Source organism: Geotrypetes seraphini, chromosome 2 (genome assembly GCF_902459505.1).
Source record: "Geotrypetes seraphini chromosome 2, aGeoSer1.1, whole genome shotgun sequence".
NCBI lineage: Eukaryota > Metazoa > Chordata > Amphibia > Gymnophiona > Dermophiidae > Geotrypetes > Geotrypetes seraphini.
This window is the reverse complement of record NC_047085.1, coordinates 433,996,006-434,015,906: the sequence shown is the minus strand read 5'-3', so window position 1 is coordinate 434,015,906 and position 19,901 is coordinate 433,996,006. Positions and strand designations below refer to the sequence as shown.

Genomic DNA, 19,901 nt, shown 5'->3' with positions numbered 1-19,901 from the left:
TTCCAACTACTGAAGTCTCCATCAAAGCTCACTCCAGTCCATCTACACCCTCCCAACCACTGAAGCCCTCCCCAGCCCATCCTCCTCCAAACGGCCATATACAGACACAGATCGTGCAAGTCTGCCTAGTACTGGCCTTAGTTCTTCAATTCTAGATCCTCTATGTTCATCCCACACTTGACTTGACGTTGGGGCGGGGGGAAGGCTTGTGGGCCCGACGCTTGTACGCACCTGGCCTGGCATTGGGGAAGCAGGAAGAACAGAACGCAAAGGCAACGCCAGTCTATCGCGGCTCTGTGATCAACTCGCATTGCCTTTGCGATCTACTGGTCAATCACGATCGACCTTTTGAGCACCCCTGATCTAGTGCATAGAAGGCTTGACCTGGAATCGGTAGGATTGGCCACTGTAGAAACTGGATAATAGACTAGATGGACCACTGACTAGATAGACCATTTATCTGATCCAGTGTGGTTATTCTTGTGTTCTTATAACTTTGTGATGAGAAACTAAGCTTTTAACTTATAGGCGCAGGCATTTAGGCCAGGTTTTCCTTGGCCTAAATGGGTGTGCCTAAAAGTTATGACGCATAACCAGCACTGAGTGTGATTCTACAAGTAGTGCATAACTTTTAAAGAACTGTGTTTAGTGCCACACTAGTCAGCTCTGATGTTTTAGGCATGTTTTAGACCCCTTGTGTTTAGCTTTGTAAGCCGCATTATTCCTGGAATATTTTCAGCTTTGATTTGGTGTAGAGAATGACCTGGTGACAAAATTCATCACCGTTCCCATTCCCGCGGATAACAACGGGAAACAATCCCGTGTCATTCTTTAGTGTATACTTCAACCTCAGTCTTTCTATACCACCATTCTTCAATGCAAGGCTTGAGGGTCAGTGGCTATGCCCATTGTGGCCGGGCTTGGCCGATTGGACTTGTCCAAGGGCCAATACCCTAAGCCACACAGACCTCGGCCGAGCAAAAGCGAGGTATGGGTAGCTGGGAAGGACTGCAATAAAGTTCAAAAATAGTGCCAAACACCTGGGTGCCACAAAATAAATCTTTATTTCACCCCAGATTTGGTGCATTTTAACTCAAGTTAGTAGCAATTCAAAATGAGTTCCAAATATACATGCAAACAATAGTCCTTGCACAAAAATACAAACAAATCAATCCATTTGTTTCCTTTATCTGGCCTGTTGTCATCCACTGGTTTCAATTTCAGCCTTTTAATGACCCTTTCAGAGGTTCTCAGGCTTACACCTGCCACACTGGGGCTAGGCCCTTCTCGGCCCAGCCACTGTTTGCCACCTGGCTTGTTCAACCAGATTCTGCTATGATTTCTTATAAGTCTTTTCACTGGGGAAAAGTTTACCTTGGGGTTTTATTAACCAAAGCTCCCGAGGTCTTGGGATCTGTACCCGCCCTATAGATTTTGGTGTACAAAAATCCCAACCAAGATCCCATTAGATTTTGAATAAACAGTTCCCCAGTGTCCTGTGGCCAGTAGTGCCTTAGGTAACCAATTTTCATGCACTGCCCCAAACAGCATCACAGAAAAGAAACAATTCAGTTCTGCTTGGATTTAGGCTGTGCAGTTTTTTTCCTGCAAGTTCCATGCAACAAAGGAAAACAAACTCTTTCAGCCTGAGGCTTTAAATAATACAGCCTGGCTGGTCTGAAATCATTCACCAACAATTTCCTCTTGATAAACTCCAAACTTTTCTACTGTTCCTCAGCCCCACTCCATTAAATTAAGGTCAGTAGCAAATGAAAAATCCTCACTCATTTCTTCCATACTGTGAGCTTCATTCATTTCTATATCATTTTCATTTGTATAGGAGTCCTCAACAAGATCCTCCCAATCTTGAGGTCCTACCTGCCCTTCTGGAGTATAAGGCTCTGGTACACTTCAGTTTCCAGGCAGAGAAGGTCTGGTTCCCTTCTCTCTCCCTGCTGGGTTTCTCCTGTATGGCTGCCTACAACTAGGAACACTGCCCTTTTCTCTCTCAGTGGCTAACTGCCTGTGCTGGAGTGCAGGTGTGCCCTTAGTTCTGGCTAATTCTGAGCTCAGGTGCTTGTTGAGCTGGTTCAAACCAGTTCTGGATTTGCTAGGCACTGGAGCTATTCCAGTCCTGGCTTTAGGAATTCTCTGACCTTGGCCTGATGGGATTTGTAGTCCTGTTACCTTGCTTTTCAGTTGCTGCTTAGAAAAAGGTAAACAGACATGAGGTAAACAGACATAGCTCCTTCTATGCACTGCTATGCAAAGGCATTTTCTTTCTTGGCAGTGCCCTAGGAGGAATTTCAGGTTTATCTACTGTTTTCTCCTGGGACAATTCCCTACTTTGCTCATCAGTTCTGGGGCACTGCAAGGATTCCTTTGCCTTCACAGGGGGTTCCCTGTGATACCATTCATACTCTGATTCTTCTCTCTCTCCTTAAAGAATGATATGGAAATGGTTTCCCGCGGTTATCGTCGGGGACGGGAACGGTGACGGTGATTAATTCTGTCACCGCATCATTCTCTAATTTGGTGTTATTTTATATGCTTGAGTTCTAGTGGCAATAATGCAAGACACCTCGAGGGGTCAGCTGGTGCATTGATGTCAGCAGCCTAGAGGTCAGAATTGATTGGGGGCAGTCATTTATATGAGGGTCTTGTCCCAGGGAAGATCCACCTGGACAAGGAATTGAAGTTGATAGGATCAGGGTGAAAGTAAGTTATGCAATTCATTTAACACAGGACATAGTAGCCTGAAGTTCCTGCTTACCACAGGCTTTCAACTTCCATAGTAATTTAAGCTGTGGTAAAATATGATATTTTACTGCAAATTAATAACTACTCCATTTAAATGGATAAGATATTAGGATACCCCTGTTATCCACATAACTCTTGGCACCTCTCCCAGAACATCCTTGACCCCTCCTCAAGTTATACTGCCAAAAATCTAATCATATATCAAATTATATGGAAAAAATTAAACATTTTCAAACAGAAGCATTTGTGCGGCAAGCACATACTTGGCAAGTTTGATTTAATGCTACAAATGTAGTCCTGTATTTGAGCTGCAGAAACCTATGACAGTACAAGTTTATAGGAAGTGAATTTCCTCTGTAGATGAGGGAGTGGTTTGAGGGCGATCATTTATGATGCTCTTAAGGCGGCTAAAAAGGGAGATGAAGTAAAAAGAGAAATTATCAGCAGCAAAAAGGAGGTCAAACTCAAAGCATCTGAATGTTTCTGGTGAGACCTCATTTAGAGTCCTGTGTGCAATCCTAAAAAATATAAGTAGTTGGACCAGAGAGCAGCTACTAAATAGTTGACACCTCACAAACACAGCGACAGAAAAGGAAATGAGTGCTCTAAATAAAACACAGACTAGATTAAATAAAAAGACTATTTTACTAAACTGTGGTAAGACCTATCCCCTCTATAATCTGAATGCATAACTTTACACTTAGGGCTAGATTATATAAGTGGCACCTAAAAAACAATTGGTGCTGAAAAAATAGCACTTAACGCTATTCTATAAAATTGCACTCAAAATTAGGTGCCTTTTATAAAATTGCACTTAGTGCCTAACATAAGGAAAAAAATATATATACCCATTATTAGACCACCAAAAGTAGGGGGGAGTGACCATTTAGGATAAGGAGATCCAAAAATGAAAATTTATCACAAACAAACAAGGTTTTAGCACTATCTCCAACAGCAAACTAACCCCCACCCCTTTTTATTTATTTATTTATTTTTTTTACAAAACCACGATAGCATTTTTTAGTGCAGGCCAGCTTGCTGAATGCTCTGCGCTGTTCCCAACGCTCATAGGAACTCTATGAGTGTCAGGAGTAGCGCAGAACATTCAGCATGCTGGCCAGCACTAAAAACCTCTATTCCGGTTTTGTAAAAAAGGGGGGGGGAGGGTAAATGACCAATATGATACGTTCAAACTTTAAGCTATTTTCTTAAGATCTATAAAAGCTTTCAGTTGTTCAAGAATAAAGAAATATATCCAAACCCATTCAAAGAAGCCAAACATTTACAAGGGTAAAGCAACCTAAATGAGGCCCCCAAATTCAAAGTCTCTTATCTGTAGGTAAGAAAAGCCTTTCTTCAATATTGTGTTATTTTAGTAATGTCTGGAAAAATCCAAAATGTTTTCATAACATTATTTAAATCTTGTTCAAAAATAAAAGAGAGTGTGGTGAAGTAGTTAAAGCTACAGCCTCAGCACCCTGAGGTTGTGAGTTCAAACTCGTGCTACTTCTTGTGACCCTGGGCAAGTCACTTAATCCCCCCATTTCCCCAGGTACATTAGACAGATTGTGAGTCTACCGGGACAGATAGGGAAAAATGCTCAAGTACCTGAATAAATTCATGAAAATCATTCTGAGCTTTCCTGGGAGAACAGAATAGAAAATTGAATAAATAAAAACCAGTGTAGCTCTTTGGGTAGATTCCGTTATACATTGTTCTAATATAGCTGACAAATTCTTTAAATCCAATTTATGTTGTTCTGAAGATTGTAATACAATATTTTCATCAGGAGAAGCCTTTTTTTTATACCTTCAAATAGAATACTTTATTTAAATGAGGAATCATATCTGAAGAAAAATGTAAGACTTTCATAAGATACTTCTTAAACATATCAATAGGTAGACTCCCTGGGTTCACTGAAAAATTTAAGACACATAAATTCAATCTTCTACTAAAATTTTCCAATTGTTCTAACTTCTTTCACAACTACACTTGATCTTTAATCACAGTATTTTGGAAATCTTAACGAGATAATATATCAGTTTGAAATTGCTGATATTTACTAGTAGAATCTTGTTTAGGTTCCTCTACTGTTTTAAACATTGAATCCATTTTAGAAACCAATGTTGTTATCTCAGTAGAAAATTTCTCCATCACTGATGTCAAATCCATGATAGCTTTCCATATAGATTTGAGTGTAATTGCCCTAGAAGCGCCAGAAATTCCAGCACTTTGAACTCAATCTTGGCGTCTTTCCGCAGGAAGTCGCCCTCACTCAGAGTTCTCGGTGACATCATTTCAGCATTCACCTGTTGCTCCCGCGATGATCACATCTCCAGCGCTGGGCAAGGCTGCTGTAGCGGTTCCGGGGGAGAAAGAGTAACATCAGGCTCCAAAGACTCAGTTGCTCCTTCCAGCTGAATCAATACACCTAACTTTACTAGAATCATACTTAGCGCCACGCTAGTTGACACCAATTTTTTAAGCAACCTGTACAGAAGTGGGCTCTTAGGGACAGATTCTGTAATTGGGTTCCTAATAAGATGGGCGCCTAAAATTTGGCACCTATTTCATGGCAATCACACTTAGGTGCCCATCACAGAATCATGCTGAAGTAAAACTTAGGCACCTAAATGTAGGCCAGGGTTTTAAAAGCCTACATTATAGGTGCCTAATGGCGCCTAACTCCTTCGCCACCCATAAACACGTCTACTTTGGAGTTAGGCGCCATTAGGTGTCATAAGATAGGTGTCTATCACCCAATTATTTTTTTTTTCAATTATGTGCTTATTAAAGCTCATAATTTAAGCCAATAATTAAATTAGGTTCCTAACTTATGCATCTATTTATTTAGGTGCCTTTTGTGTGCCTATTTTTAGGCACCTTTTATAGAATTTCCCTCTTAGAATGTAAATTCTGTAGTATGTAGATATGGGAAGTTCAAGGGTGGGTGGAGGCATTAAGACATACATGGGGAGTGTGTGGAGCAGTGGTTAGAGCTACAGCCTCAGGAGCCTGAAGTTGTGGGTTCAAACCCCACACTGTTCCTAATGACCCTGGGCTAGTCACTTAATCCAAAATAAACCCATATACAGAGATGAGAAAGAAAATCAAATTCTGTATCCTATGCCTTTCTCACTTTGCAACTCAAAGTTTCATTTCACCACAATTGGTTGAACATTTTGTCACACAGGGCCACAACTCCAGGGACTTTAAATGTTTCATGCTCGATCATGTGCCACCGATATCACGAGGGGGGAGACAGAAGATTAGCATTACAGAAAAGGGAACAAGAATGGATTTTTCGTTTACATACAGAGGATCCAGATGGATTAAACCAAAAGATTGAGTGGCATATATTTTTTTAAAATCAGGTCCAGGATAATCTAAATTGGCTTTCACCTTGTAGTTCATTTCATGGGCTCACTCTTTCTAAACATTTGAGAGTGAGGCCCGGTAACAAATACCAGCTGTGAACGTGCTTAACGCATTGACATCAGAAGAGCTTTAAAAGTTTAGCAGCTTCACCTCAGGCGGTCTCTGCCTTAGTAAGCGTGTAAACTAGAACGCTGCTGTGAGCTACCACAACATTGAAAGGTGTTTCAGCATTGAGACAGGACCTCTGCCACTTTGTTATTTCTTCTCTCTTTTATAGATACCGGTCTTGAGCCCCGACGCAGCTTGTGGCGAAACGGCGGCTAGCTTGACGTCCGTCGGCGAAGACTGGCAGAGACAATGACATTTAAACACAACTTTAACCCTTTCAGGACCATAAGGATCGTAGGCCAATTTTTGTGGTTTTGACGACATTTTTATGGTAAAAAGGGCTTGCAGATGCCAAAAAATTGATTTTTTTTTTTGTGAAATATCATTATTTTTTTTTTTTTAAAAATCACACTTCTGGCTTATGGACAGTGTGGCAAGTGAATCTTCTCGTCAATCTGGCAACGACGCTAATGAATGAATGTCGGAACCAGTTTGTTTACATAAAGGCAGTATCATATGGAATCCGTACATATCAAATTTAGAACTGTAGACTATCCCAATCAAAATTTATAGGATTTTAAAGTTATGGGACAAATATGTCCCTTGGTCCTGAAAGGGTTAATCACTCCACCTACAGCTAAGTTTGGATATATTTCTTTGAAAGAACTAGAAGTTATATCCTGTGGGTAGGAGGGGGGGATCAAGAGCCAGTGAAGAACTTTTTCCCTTTCCAGTGCAGCAGTTACTTACAGCTCCGCACGGGGATCTGAGGCCCTCCCCCTTATTTAGTAAATTTACTAAATTCATTGAGTTTTGATGCAACTAAAACTTTTAATGCAATTGTGGTGAAATGAAACTTTGAGTTTCAAAGTGAGAAAGGTATAAGATACACAAGTCTCTTAATCCCCCATTGCCCCCAGGTACATTAGATAGAGTGTGAGCCCACCAGGACAGACAGGGAAGATGCTTAAGTATCTGAATGTAAACCACTTAGGTTATAAGTGGTATATACAGTAAATATATGCTAAGATTATAAAATACTGACAGTTGTACTCACAACTCAGACATTTAGTTGCGGACATGTATGCCAGTCACTGACACGATGTAAGTGGTCATGCTTAAATGTTGGCATGTAAATACTGGCTTATTCTAGTATTCTATAAACAGAAATTGCATATGTAATTGCCAATAAAGAATTCACATTTAGTGTGCAAAATCTTGGCTGCCTACAGAGAGTCACCCATTTAAAATGCAGTTTACTGCATGGTAACTACTAGCGCATCGTTGCGTTAAGGGGCTTTGTGTTAATTTAGCCGTTACCTTGCAGAAAACTGCATTAAATTATTTTAGCGTCAGGGGCATAGAATGAGCAGAGTGGGCATGGAAGGTATTTGGTGGGTGATGCTCTGTACTTACTGGGTGCTAACACAGAGTTAAATGGAATCATTTGCCACCTGCTAAATAGGAAGTGTTAAGTGATTCTGCATTAACTTGGAGCAGGTACTGTGCCTTAATGTGAATGTAAATGCATAACCTGCAATAGAAAATTACATTACATTACATTAGTGACTTCTATTCCGCCAGTACCTTGCAGTTCTAGGCAGATTACAAAAGAAGATAACTGGACATTTTCAGGAAAATTACAATTTAGGGAGCTGTTTACATGATTGAGACTTTGAAGAGAAAATTACAAGAGCGGTAGAGACTTTGAGGGGAAATTTACAAGAGAGGGGATGAATTTTGATATCTAGATAACTATTTTGAATAGCAGGGTTTTGATTTCTTTTCGAAATGATTTGAAGTCGCTCGTTGTTGTCAGCAAGTTGGAGATGGGGTGGTCAAGTTTCGCTGCTTGCATCGCTAGTAGGTTGTCATACATCTTCTTGCGCTGAGTACCTTTGAATGGAGGGTAGGTAAATGGGGTCCGAGTTCTCCTTTGTCTAGTTATATGGTTCCAATTTAGGCGATTGTTTAGGTAAGTGGGCACACCCCTCCATATTACATTTTCAGCTACCACAAGGTACTGTCCTGCATTAAACTGCTGTATTTGATAATTTTACCATACTTACTCCTTCTTTTACTAAGGTGCACTAACCGATTATCGCGCGCTAAACGCTAACGCGTCCATAGACTAACATGCACACGTTAGCGTTTAGCGTGTGCTAATCAGTAAGCGCACCTTAGTAAAAGAGGACCTTAGTGAAAGAACCCCAATGTGTGCTACCACATTTATTGCTGATCCCCCAATTTCCTAATAATGTGGGTTAATGGTGTTAGTGCAAACTAATGAAAAAGTGGATACCGTGTTTCCCCGAAAATAAGACCTACACCCAAAATAAGCCCTAGTCCCGGGATTCGCCAGCAGTTTCTCTTCCCTCCCATCCCTTGTGCAGCAGAATCCTTGAGCGAGCACTCCCCTCCCCCCAACCACCCACATCCGCTGCATAGCCGAACCTCCATCCTTCCCTCCCTCTCAGCGGAACCCCGCCGCAAGCCCTACATACCTCCCTAAGCAGCGTCAGGCTGGCAGCACTCTAAAAAGGCTGTTTTGGCCTTCCGCCTGTGAATTCACTCTGCCGCGTTACTGCTCGCTCCAGGGTTCTGCTGCACAAGGGATGGGAGGGAGGGGAGGAAAGATGCTACACATGTGGGGGAGAGAAAGGAAAGAGGAAGAATTGGGGTGAAGGAGAGGAAAGAAGAGATGATCATCTACATTGGGCCTAAAATTAATATGAGACACTGTCTTATTTTCAGGGAAGCACGGTATTGATCTATTCTAGCCAAGTGTGCAATATTCCAAACAAAAACCCATTCAATCTTTCCTGACATATTAGACTTATAAAAAATAAGGAGCAACCCTTATTTTCCACCAATTAAAAGATGAAACAGTCACTCTACCTTGTAAGAATCCGTTACATATCATACGCTCCTGGGGGGGAACATGTTGTCGTGCTGAGAACAATTTCAAGAATGAGCAGACAGCTGTGACTTTGGTGGGTTCTTCTGACTCACTGATTTTGCACTAATTTTCAATATTAAACTATGCACATGCATAAGTAAAAAGTAGCTGTACACATTTCCACCTACTAAGTCATGCATATACTTTCTGAAGGAAAAAAATATATTCATGCCTTGGAGAAAGGAAGAATACATATTTTCAAACCCTGTCCCAAACCTCAATCCCAGGAATGTTGCCCTCTTTTTAAAGTAAATGTATACATGCATTAGACCTTCACACGTATAGGCTTGGCAATTCATTAACAGCTCAAATCTACAAGAAAACTGAATAACTTTTCAAATTTGCCCTCCCCATGCCCACCAAGAAAAAATTAATCCATCAAACCAGGAGACTGGAAGTTCCTTTTCATTTATCCCTGAGCTAAAACATACTTTTATTTTGACAGGTTATATTTGAAGGTTAGAAGGTTTGAAGGTTAGAAGCAAAGTGAGCAGTTATGCAAACAAGATTACTTTTTATGACACTAATGGGTCCATTAGCAAAGAGAATTACCTAATAATAAATGTATATATTAAAAACATTGACTTCCCTCTGATATTCACAAGCAAAGGAAGTGCCAGATAAGAGTAAATTGTACCACTTTTTAAAAAATATATATATAAAAAAATAAATAGCAAACCACCCCTCAACTCGTCAGCACAGTATGTCATGTTCCTGGTCAGAAAAAGCAAAGCTACATTGGCTGTTCTATTACCAAAGTAATACTTTAACAGCTCCATGTACGAGGGTCATTTCATGAAAAAATTAGCATGTTTTATTTCTTTTTTCAAGTATTTCTTTACAATCCTTCAATATAGTCTCCCTGCTTTGCAATGACCGAGTCCCAACATCCGGGAAGCTTCATTATTCCATTCAAGACACCGTTTTAGTTCAGTTGCTGAATGGCTCGGGTACCAGTGGAAGAAAGCTCTTCCAGAGATGCAAAACGATGTCCACGCATAGGTTGTTTCAACTTTGGAAAAAGGTCGAAGTCTGGTGGTCTCATGGCTGGATTGTAGGGAGCATGAGGTAACACCTCCCAGACGTATTTTGTGTAGTTTTTCAATGACATTCCCTATGTGCGGGTGAGAGTTGTCGTGAAGAATGAGTGGCCCAGCCAAGTGCAACTGAGGTGGGGGTTTGGGCATTTTTCTGCACATTTTTTGCAAAAAATCATGATAATACACTGCTGTGACACTTCTTCTACATGGAACTTTGTCTGTGATGATGATGCCTTCATGATCATAAGCAAAATTTATCATTTGTTTGACTTTTGATTAAGCTCATTGAAATTTTTTTGGTCGTGGAGGAGATGGAGCTCCACTCGTCATTGAAAAACAACGCGAATACAGCTGGGAGGTGTTACCTCATGCTCCCTACAGTCCAGACATGAGTCCACCAGACTTCAACCTTTTTCCAAAGTTGAAACAACCTATGCGTGGACATCGTTTTGCATCTCTGGAAGAGCTTTCTTCCGCTGGTATCCGAGCCATTCAGCAACTGAATTAAAACGGTGTCTTGGATGGAATAATGAAGCTTCCCGGTTGTTGGGAGACTATATTGAAGGATTGTAAAGAAATACTTGAAAAAAATAAAACATGTAAATTTAAAAAAAATAGTGTGCATTATTTATGAAATGGCCCTCGTATATACAGGACATGCAAATAAACATGTACCTTATTAAATATGAAAGCATTCACTGGCTAATCAAACTGATAGCTCTTTAGAACTATGTCAATAACATCATGGACGCTCGTAGCATTCTGCCAAATCTATGCAAAAGAGATTATGCAGTTTTTACTATGCTAGTAATGAAATACAGATGTCTTGAATTTTCGATAAACAAGTCAGCTTTTCAATTGCATTAGAGCCCTCCATATCTGTACAGCATTGCTACATTCTGAGTTTGTGGATGGCACATCCAGCATCTCAGGCTACCCTCAATATTGCACTGCAACAGAAGGTAGAATTCTCCTGTCTCCTTCCTGCAAATTAATTTATAAGGATTGCAGGATTAGAAAGACAAATAGCATGCATTTTAGACTCATTTCAGAGAGCAATAAGGGGTCCTTTTATTAAACCACATTAAGCAGATTCTGTATAGGTCACCTAAATTTGGGCGCAGATCCCAGATCTGCATATAAACTAATTAGTCAATTAAGTGCTGGTAATCAATTATTGGAGTTAACAAGCACTTAATTGTTGTAATTAGGAGTTACATGCATATCTGCCCTAGCCCTATTCTGTAACATGCAAGCCTAAATTTTATAGCATACAACTCTAAAGGAGGTGTGGCCATGGGAGGGGCCAATAGCTGTGATGATTGTATATAATTTTACCCTAACACATTCGTCTTCAGCAATCCATTTTATTAATATTCAGATCACAATTAAGGGGATGTTGTTACCAGCATATTTGAAAAACCAACACACAAAAACACTTTTTTTTTTTTTTTTTTTTAATCTTTCTTGAGATGCCATCCTCATCATTTTGAAAAAAAAAAGGTTTGCCTTTTTCACAAATGCTTAGATTGAGAAAGCAGGTAATTTAAAGAGCCATTTATGGGACACAGACCTTGAAAGTTTGCCCAGTACCGTTCTTAGTTATTCAATTTATACACATTATTTTCTGAACTAAGACCAGTACTGAGCAAACTTGCAGTCTATGTCCCATTACAGTAGACTCTCAACTATCCAGCACACATGGGGATTAGTGGATGCTGGATAAGTTTTTCTGGTTGCTTGAGAATTATAGCAAAGAAATACTGTAGCAGAAAGCAGCCGTTCCAGCCAACACCCCTCCTTCCCTCTCTTCGGCCCCTGAAGCAGCAGAGCAGGTACTGAGAAACACACCCCTTTCTTCCCTCCATGCCTGAGGCACCAGCTGGTGGCCAATCCTGACAAACCCCCCTGCTGGAGCTGGCCAGAAGCAGCCTGTTTACGGCGCTTCTTCTATTCACCAGCTGCTGCTACTGAGTCAGTAAGGGAGGGAGGGGGATTTTAAAGATCGGCTGCTGCTGCTGCTTCGGGGTCGAGGGAGGGGGGTTGCCAGGATCAACTGATGCTTCAGGGCTGAAGAAGGGAGGGGGGTTGTCAGAATTGGCTGCCGCTGCTGCCTTGGGCCCAGAGAGAGGGAGGGGGGTTGTCAGGACAGCTGCCGCTGCAGCTTCGTGGGTTGGAGAAGGAAAGGAGGGAGATTTGTGACTGCCTGCTGCTTTGGTGGCTGGAGGGAAAGAGGGAGGGGGTTATTTGGAGGTTGTCTGAGGAGCATGGGAGGGGTTTGTTTTTTTTTGACCAGCAATTTTTTTGGTTGCCAGTTCTATTTAGTTTTGGGTGGGCTGGGAAGGGCTTTGATGGGAACTGCAATAATTTGGGATGGTTTAGATAGGTTGGAGTGAGCTTTGACGACAACTCAAAAAGTTGAAACCTAAGGGCAGAACCAGGCAGACTTCTACAGTCTATGACCCAGAAATATCAAAGAAAGAATACAATTTAATTTAATCATGAATTTATAATGCATGTACCATTTAGGTCTTTTATCTGCTGTCATTTACTATGGGGCTCATAATAATAATTTTAAAAAGACAAATCATCCAAGTACCAATCAAGTCCCAAGTAACGATAATCAAAGCTGGTTTTAGAAGTATCTAAAACCAGCTTAGGCCTTTACTCTGCCTCTGAACGCCTAGAGCAAAAAGGCGTTTTTAGAGAAGGGGAAAGGGCGGGAGGTGGGCCAACCTAGACTTAGTCGTACTGCAAGTATAACCAAAACTTTAACGAGATTGCCCAGTAGTAACTTATACGTTTTGACTTAGACAAAGTTGAAACAGATATAAGTTCCGAATAGGGGCCGCTGAGCTGATCGCGGCTGCCGTGATCAGCTCAGCAGCCCTGGCAACCTGCCCACCCCCCACCGCAACGATCACGGCAGGAGAGATGCCTAATCTCTCCTGCCGCAATCACGATCCCCCCACCCCGAATTGCCGCGAAACAGCAGGAGAGATGCCCAATCTCTCCTGCGAAGGCGCACCCCCCACAACTACCGGCAGGAGAGATCCCAAGCCCTCCTGCCGACACTCCCGAACCCCTGACAGCACCGGCAGGAGGGAGCCAAAGTCCTCCTGCCAAAGATGGCGCAGCACTTCCTGCCGAGATCATGGCCGTTCGGGGTGGGGGGGTGTCGGCAGGAGGGCTTGGGATTCCTCTTGCCTTTAAGTGGCGGTTCGGTGGGGGAGGTTCGCGATCGTGGAAGATTAGGTATCTCTCCTGCCGTGATTGTTGCGGGGGGGGGGATACTATAACCGTTGTTGTTTTTGACAGATGCCAGTTACAGAATCCAGCTTTTAGGTGAAGGACTAGCTCCTCCTTCGCCTAAAAGGTCTTGTTTTGGGTGTTTGGGATTGGGTGAATTTTTGGTTGGGAATGTGTTTTAATTTATACGTTGTGGTGGTCTGGGTGATTGAACTGCTAAACGTAAAGGTAGGCCATTCTCAAAAAAAACCTAATTTTGGACGTTTTTTTTGAAAATGGACATTTTCCCTGCTTCTACTTTCAGCATTTAGGGGCTTAAGCCAAAAGGGGACTTAGACTTTTTTTTTTATTTTGCCCCTCTATGTTACTATGTTGCTGGTTTAGAGTGGAAGTTCTCAAACCTGTCCTGGGGTAGCCCCAGCCTGTCATGTTTTCAGGATATCCACAATGAATTTGCATGAGTTGGATTTGCAAGCATTGTCTGGCTTTGCTGATGGTACAGAATCTGTAGGCCCATGTTCAAAAGATTAGTGGTAGAGAAAACTCTACTGTGAATCCAGTGCTGAAAAATCAGTGCGGCATGAGGTATCCAGGTCTCTGAGTATATATAACATTTATTTGGCATAAAAGATATTGTTAATATATGTAGATTCATATACTGCATAGGTGTACTTTGGTATTTAGTTCACATTTTCCTATTATTTTGTGATGATTCTTTTATCACTCAACATTTTATGACTTTGTCCAAAAAAAGGAGGACAGATTGAGTCATCCAGGTTTTACTTCCATTGAAAGCAATGGAAGTAAAACCCAGATGTCTCAATCCGTCCTCTTTTTTATGGAGCCAAATGGTAACCCTAAGCATACAAAGTCATGCCGCATTAAAATTTTGGCAGTAGTTTGCTGCTCATTATTCTGATCTAATGTTCCTGCCAGTGCCTGAGCACCGATTGACTCAAGCACTGACAAGAAAGTCAAGTAAAATAAACATACCAAAACAAAAATCATGCCACAGCATGCCAGTCCCTTCCCTAAGCCTGAGCAGACCCATCCAGGCCAGGCCCAACACCCTAACTACCACTGGCTCTGGTGCCAAACTCCCCCCCATCTGACCCAACCTAACTCAAACTGACCTCCCCCAGGCCGGGCAGGGCTCATCCCCATAACTACTATTTACCCTGGTGGTATATTGGACTGCTAAACCCTCTCAGTCTGAACCAACCTGAACACCCCCCCCCCCAGCAAGGCCATGCCCAACCCTCTATCACTACCCTGGTGGTCTAGTGAGGTTTAGACCACACCTCCCACACACTGGCCCTGGGTCTAGTAGAACTCCCACTCTTCCACATATCTTAGTCATAGGAGGTAGCAAGCATCCTTCCAGGCTCTAGGCCAGGGGTGCCCAAATGGTTGATCGCGATCGACCAGTAGATCACAAAGGCAATGCGAGTCAATCGCGTTGCCTTTGTAATCTTGTTCTTCCTGCTTCCCCGAGCCTTTCTCTCTCCCCCTGCCCCCCTCTTTATTTCTGTCTTTCTCTCTCCCCCTGCCTGCCTGTCTTTCTTTCTCTCTCCCCCTGCCCCCCCCAAGCCATCATGCCGATTTCTCCACTTCTCCGATTCTTTCTCTCCCCCATATCTCCCCCCCCAAGCCACCATGCCGATTTCTCCCTGCTTCCCTGAGCCAGGCCCATAAGCCTTCCACCCCCCCCCCTACCCCCCCAACGTTAATTCTGACGTTGAAGAGGAAGTTCCGGGCCAGCCAATAGCTGCCTGGCTGGCCTAGAACTTCCTCTCCAACGTCAGAATTGATGTCATTGGAGGGGGGGAGGAGGAGGCTTGTGGGCCCGGCGCTTGTACGCACCAGGCCTGGCTCGGAGAAGCAGGGAGAAATCGTCGTGGTGGCTTGGGGGGGACAGGGGAAGAGAAAGTTGTTCAATTTTCCATTGATACTTAATTTTTGAAAGTCAATTTGGGGACAAATTAATCTTGTACTTGAGGCATCAATTCCGTTAAATTATGAAGCCATAATTTGTGGTACTATATTACATTTTAAATTGTTTTTGGATCGGTATAAAAGCCGGCTTTTCTTAATAATGACAGGAATAGCTATTCAGATGGTTACCCGTAACTGGATGAATTACGATAGACTTAATTACACATTTTGGTGGACAAACATATGTTCAACTTATAAGTATGAGAGAATGAACGCTGAATGTTTAGGACATAGTAATGCATTCAATAAGGTGTGAAGTCCATTGACTACATATATAGGGTCACATTAGCTGACATGCACTTTTTCTTATTAGATTACTTCCTTGCACATCCAGGGTGGGAGGGAGGATAGTAATATTATGTATGGTATATAGTTTATGGAAATTATAGTTAAGTATATATTTCTAATTATTGCTAGTTAAGGGAAGGGAGGAGAAAATGATTTGTTTTAAAATGTTTGTATGTGTAAAGTGCTTTTTCTGATTTGCTCTTGATAATTCATTGTAGTGTACTGTTATTTAAAAATCAATAAAGAATTTAAAAAAACAACAACAATATTTTAATGGGTGTTAAAACTTTTTAACTTGCTTATTTGTTAATAGCTGTTAAATTGGTTTAACATGCACTACATTTTTTTAAAAGGCACATTAACAAACCAACCCCCTCCTTTACTAACGAGTAGTGCGGGTTATAGCACCGGCAGCGCCAGTAATTGCTCCTTCGCTCACAGAATTCCTATGAGCATTGGAGCAGTTACCGTCGCTGACGGCATTAAAACCCACGCTACGCGTTAGTAAAGAGGGGGCAAATGCAGGTGTGCCCAGCCCTAATGACTGCAAATGCTCAAAATAAAACATAACTGAATTACTGGGCAATTATTTCCCAGGGCATCTTGTTTTCAAGACTGAACTATATACCAGTTGAAAAGCATTTTCAAATACGAACATCAATGCAGCCCAGCAGCAGCACCATCTACTATTGCCAAAGCATAAAAATAGGTTTCCATCCATTGCCTGTTATAATAGGAGAAAAAAATCCATATCCACTGGAATTCTCAAAGGAAGCTGCACGTCCAGTTAAACTAAGAGCAATTGCTAGCTCTTACCCTTTTCTTCACTCATCTATCAAAACTTTTTTTTTTTTTTTTTATAAATCTTTATTGATTTTCAAGTAGTAACAATACATATGAATCTGAACGTAATCTATCAAAACTTTTAAGGTGAAAATAATATTGGTTTTCATCCACAATTCTAATGATAGCAGGAACAATTGTTCTGTTATACAACAAGGGATTCATCCTGTTTTGAACTGTGGACCCAAAGCGAGTGGTGAAAATGCCCTGAACAGAACAAACTTTGCGTCCATATTACTGGCATTTACATGGCAAAACTATTGAACTTCTTCTTAAAGAATATTTCTCTGTTTAGGTTGGTGGGTTCACTGGATACAATTAAAGACAGCCAGAGACATTCTTAAGTTGCTTCATTTTCTATAGATGCAATAACCAGTCATTTTTAATTTATATTTTTTACCTGTTTTAATACAGCCTGCATGCTTATTCTTTGATTTTCTGTAGTAAAGCCATTCTCTCAAGAAAGTTCACAAGAGATGGGAGTAATATATTTGCAACAAGAATAGAAAAAAGTTTCATTCTGATAGCTCCTTTCTCACGTCAGTGAAAGGCATAATAAAACAATGGAAACTCACAAAAAAATCGTGAAATGCCAGCTGCATTATTTTCTTCTTGATAAATGTATTTTGTTTTGAAATATCTGTGGGGAAAGCAACTAAGATGGGCCTGGCTGTCAGAGATAATGTGGAAACAAATACAGGCCCTGACTGTCTCCTACCAGATGAATTTGCAGGGGGTGAACTAGATCAGTGTTTCTCAACTCAGTCCTGGAGTAACCCCTTGCCAGTCGAGTTTTCAGGATATCCACAATGAATATGCCTGAAATAAATTTGCATATAATGATGGTACTGTATGCAAATTGTCGCAACCTAGGCTCCTGATTCCCACAGCGAGCTGGGTTCACCGCAACTGTTACTGCTCCCAGCATGTTCCCTCTAACTAGGGAATCCTTCAGGCCACCTAGGCATCAGCCTAGGGTTGAAACAGAAGGTAAATAACCACAGTGAAAGCAGGCAAGGAAATCCCATACACAGAAAAGTCAAAAATAAAGTTAGACTTTTATTCCTGACCCTGAGTCAGGAATAAAAAGCCTGAATCAGGTGTAAAAAGCCAAAACATACAATGCTAGGCCAACCTGGCCATACTGGTTTCACAACCGTAAGAATGACCCTTGTTTCCAAAATCAAAAAGGGAAAAAGAAACACCAAAACCCAAAACTATGGCTGGACTTCAATTTCTACAGCTCAGTCTTCTTCACCAGCCTAAATAGGTAAAGGTAAGTTCAGCAATAAGGAAACATACACCACATTCTTGTTGCATGACAATAAACTTTCACAAGCCAAAAGTAAATTGTTAAAGCTGGAGGGCTCTGACACTGGCTGACTGCAGTCAAGGAACTTATTCAAACGGAGCTCCTCTGTGGCTGATGTTTCCTGCAGTAGCTTATCAGTAGAAATTAGTCTCCAGCTGTGTGGATAGGAGCGTAAGCAAAAAGCTCACTAGTGAATTGTTCAAGCAGTTTAAAGCAAAACACAGTAACAGAATTCTTCAGAGCCTAGCACTGGAAAGTAAGACAATTCTGCTCTACACCAAAATAACCCAGTCTCAAGATTTCATCAAAACACAGATAAGAAAAAGGTATCAAACACTTCCCACCTTTTCAGCTTGTGTCCATGACTTCAAGCCTCTCACTAGGCTCACTGGCCAAACCAATATCCATAGGTTCACAACTTTCAAATTGCTTCTCAATGGTGGGTTCAGACTCTTCTGAAAGGTCCACCATCTCCCACTCTTCCCCCAGCTCATTAGCATTCAGCCGGGGAGAGAAATCATGCTGCCTCTCAGGATCACGTTCCCAGCTTCTCTGCTCCTCCCCCTCTCTGGGTCTCAGCTGCCTTGTTTTAACAGGCTCCAATTTGCTCCTCCCTGCTCTGAAGAGGGGGAAGGGAGAAAGCTCCCTCTGCAGCTGTGGCTGCTTACACGACAGCTTCCTGCTATTACTCTGGCTTTCTGGGAGCTGTAGTTTCCTGGCTCCTGAGTTCTTTTGTGAGCTAATAGCAGGTTTGCTAGAATAACCTGCAGTTGGACTGGACTCTCTCTGACAGTCACTGTCTGGCTCATCAATGTCGGAGCAAGGGAGATCAGCGCTTTCATACTAGAGGTCTGCACGGGAACGGGGATCGCGGGAATCCCGCGGGTCCTGCGGGGATCCTGCAGGTTCCCCCCTGGCCCACGGGACTCCCACAGGGATGCCCCCCTGGCCCACGGGACTCCCACGGGGATGAAAACAGGCCTACCTAAATTCTGGTGATGCAGGCATGCAGTTTACAAGTCTGGCGTCGCCGCAGAAACAGCCATGCTGAGCAGTGAGCTCAGCACGTACACAGCTGAAAGCCTTGCTTGCTGATTGGTCCGGCGGCATGGCTGACAGCTTGTGGGTTCTCATCAGCTGAGTATTTATATTTTATATTTACATTAGAGGTTCTGGTAGAAACCCATTTACAAAGTATGTATTCTTCCCAATTAATATTTCCAAATTAATAAAGTTTCTTTGCTTATTTGTAAATGGGTCTCTACCAGAGCCTTTAATTCAGTAGCATAATTAAATAAAATAACTATTTCTGAAGTTTATAGGGAAGGGTGGGGACGGAGGGGATTCCTCGCGGGGACAGGTGGGGACAGAGGAATTCCTCGCGGGGACGGGTGGGATTCCTCACAGGGACGGGTGGGATTTCTGTCCCCGCGCAACTCTCTATTTCATACTCGGCAGTGCCATCCTAGTCAGCTCTCCTGCATAGGGGTTTACTATTCTTCCTAGTTAAACCTGAGACAAAGCTAGCAGGAGAGCTAGATTTGTCACAAAATCAAGTTTGTGCGTTCATTGTGGATATCCTGAAAACCTGACTGGCTAGGGGGTATTCCAGGACCAAGTTGAGAAACACTGAACTAGATAAAGGGGATATGGGTCAAATTATGCCCTCCTCCTCCTTTTACAAGCCGCATTAGACTTTTTTTACTACCGGCTACAGCAGTATTAGCTCTGACGCTCACAGAATTCCTATATGTATTATGGTATTATGTATAATACCATCGCAGCTGATGATAAAAAAGCCTAATGCAACTTCGTAAAAGGGGGGATAGGAGACAATGCCTGCTGCTGGTTGGTGATTTCACTGAGTGGAAACTCAACATGGGAAGTTTTGTGCAGAAAGTTTCCCCCTTCTGTACCATCCCAATGGGCAGAGGCCCAGTGCTCACCTTCTAGAGCCCTGAGGGAACGC

General features: G+C 42.1%; 1 protein-coding gene across 5 annotated transcripts in view; it reads right to left on the bottom strand.

Annotated features, from left to right (window-relative positions):
• PLXDC2 (plexin domain containing 2) overlaps positions 1-19,901 on the bottom strand; it is a 600,976-nt gene that overhangs the window by 540,216 nt on the left and 40,859 nt on the right. The window contains exon 1 of one of the 5 annotated variants that reach the window (XM_033931313.1): positions 1,879-2,012. The exons of the other annotated variants lie outside the window; for them this stretch is intronic. The gene's annotated coding sequence lies outside the window, so the exon portion shown is untranslated. Of the gene's footprint in view, positions 1-1,878; positions 2,013-19,901 lie in introns of those variants that run through there. 5 annotated transcript variants of the gene reach the window in all.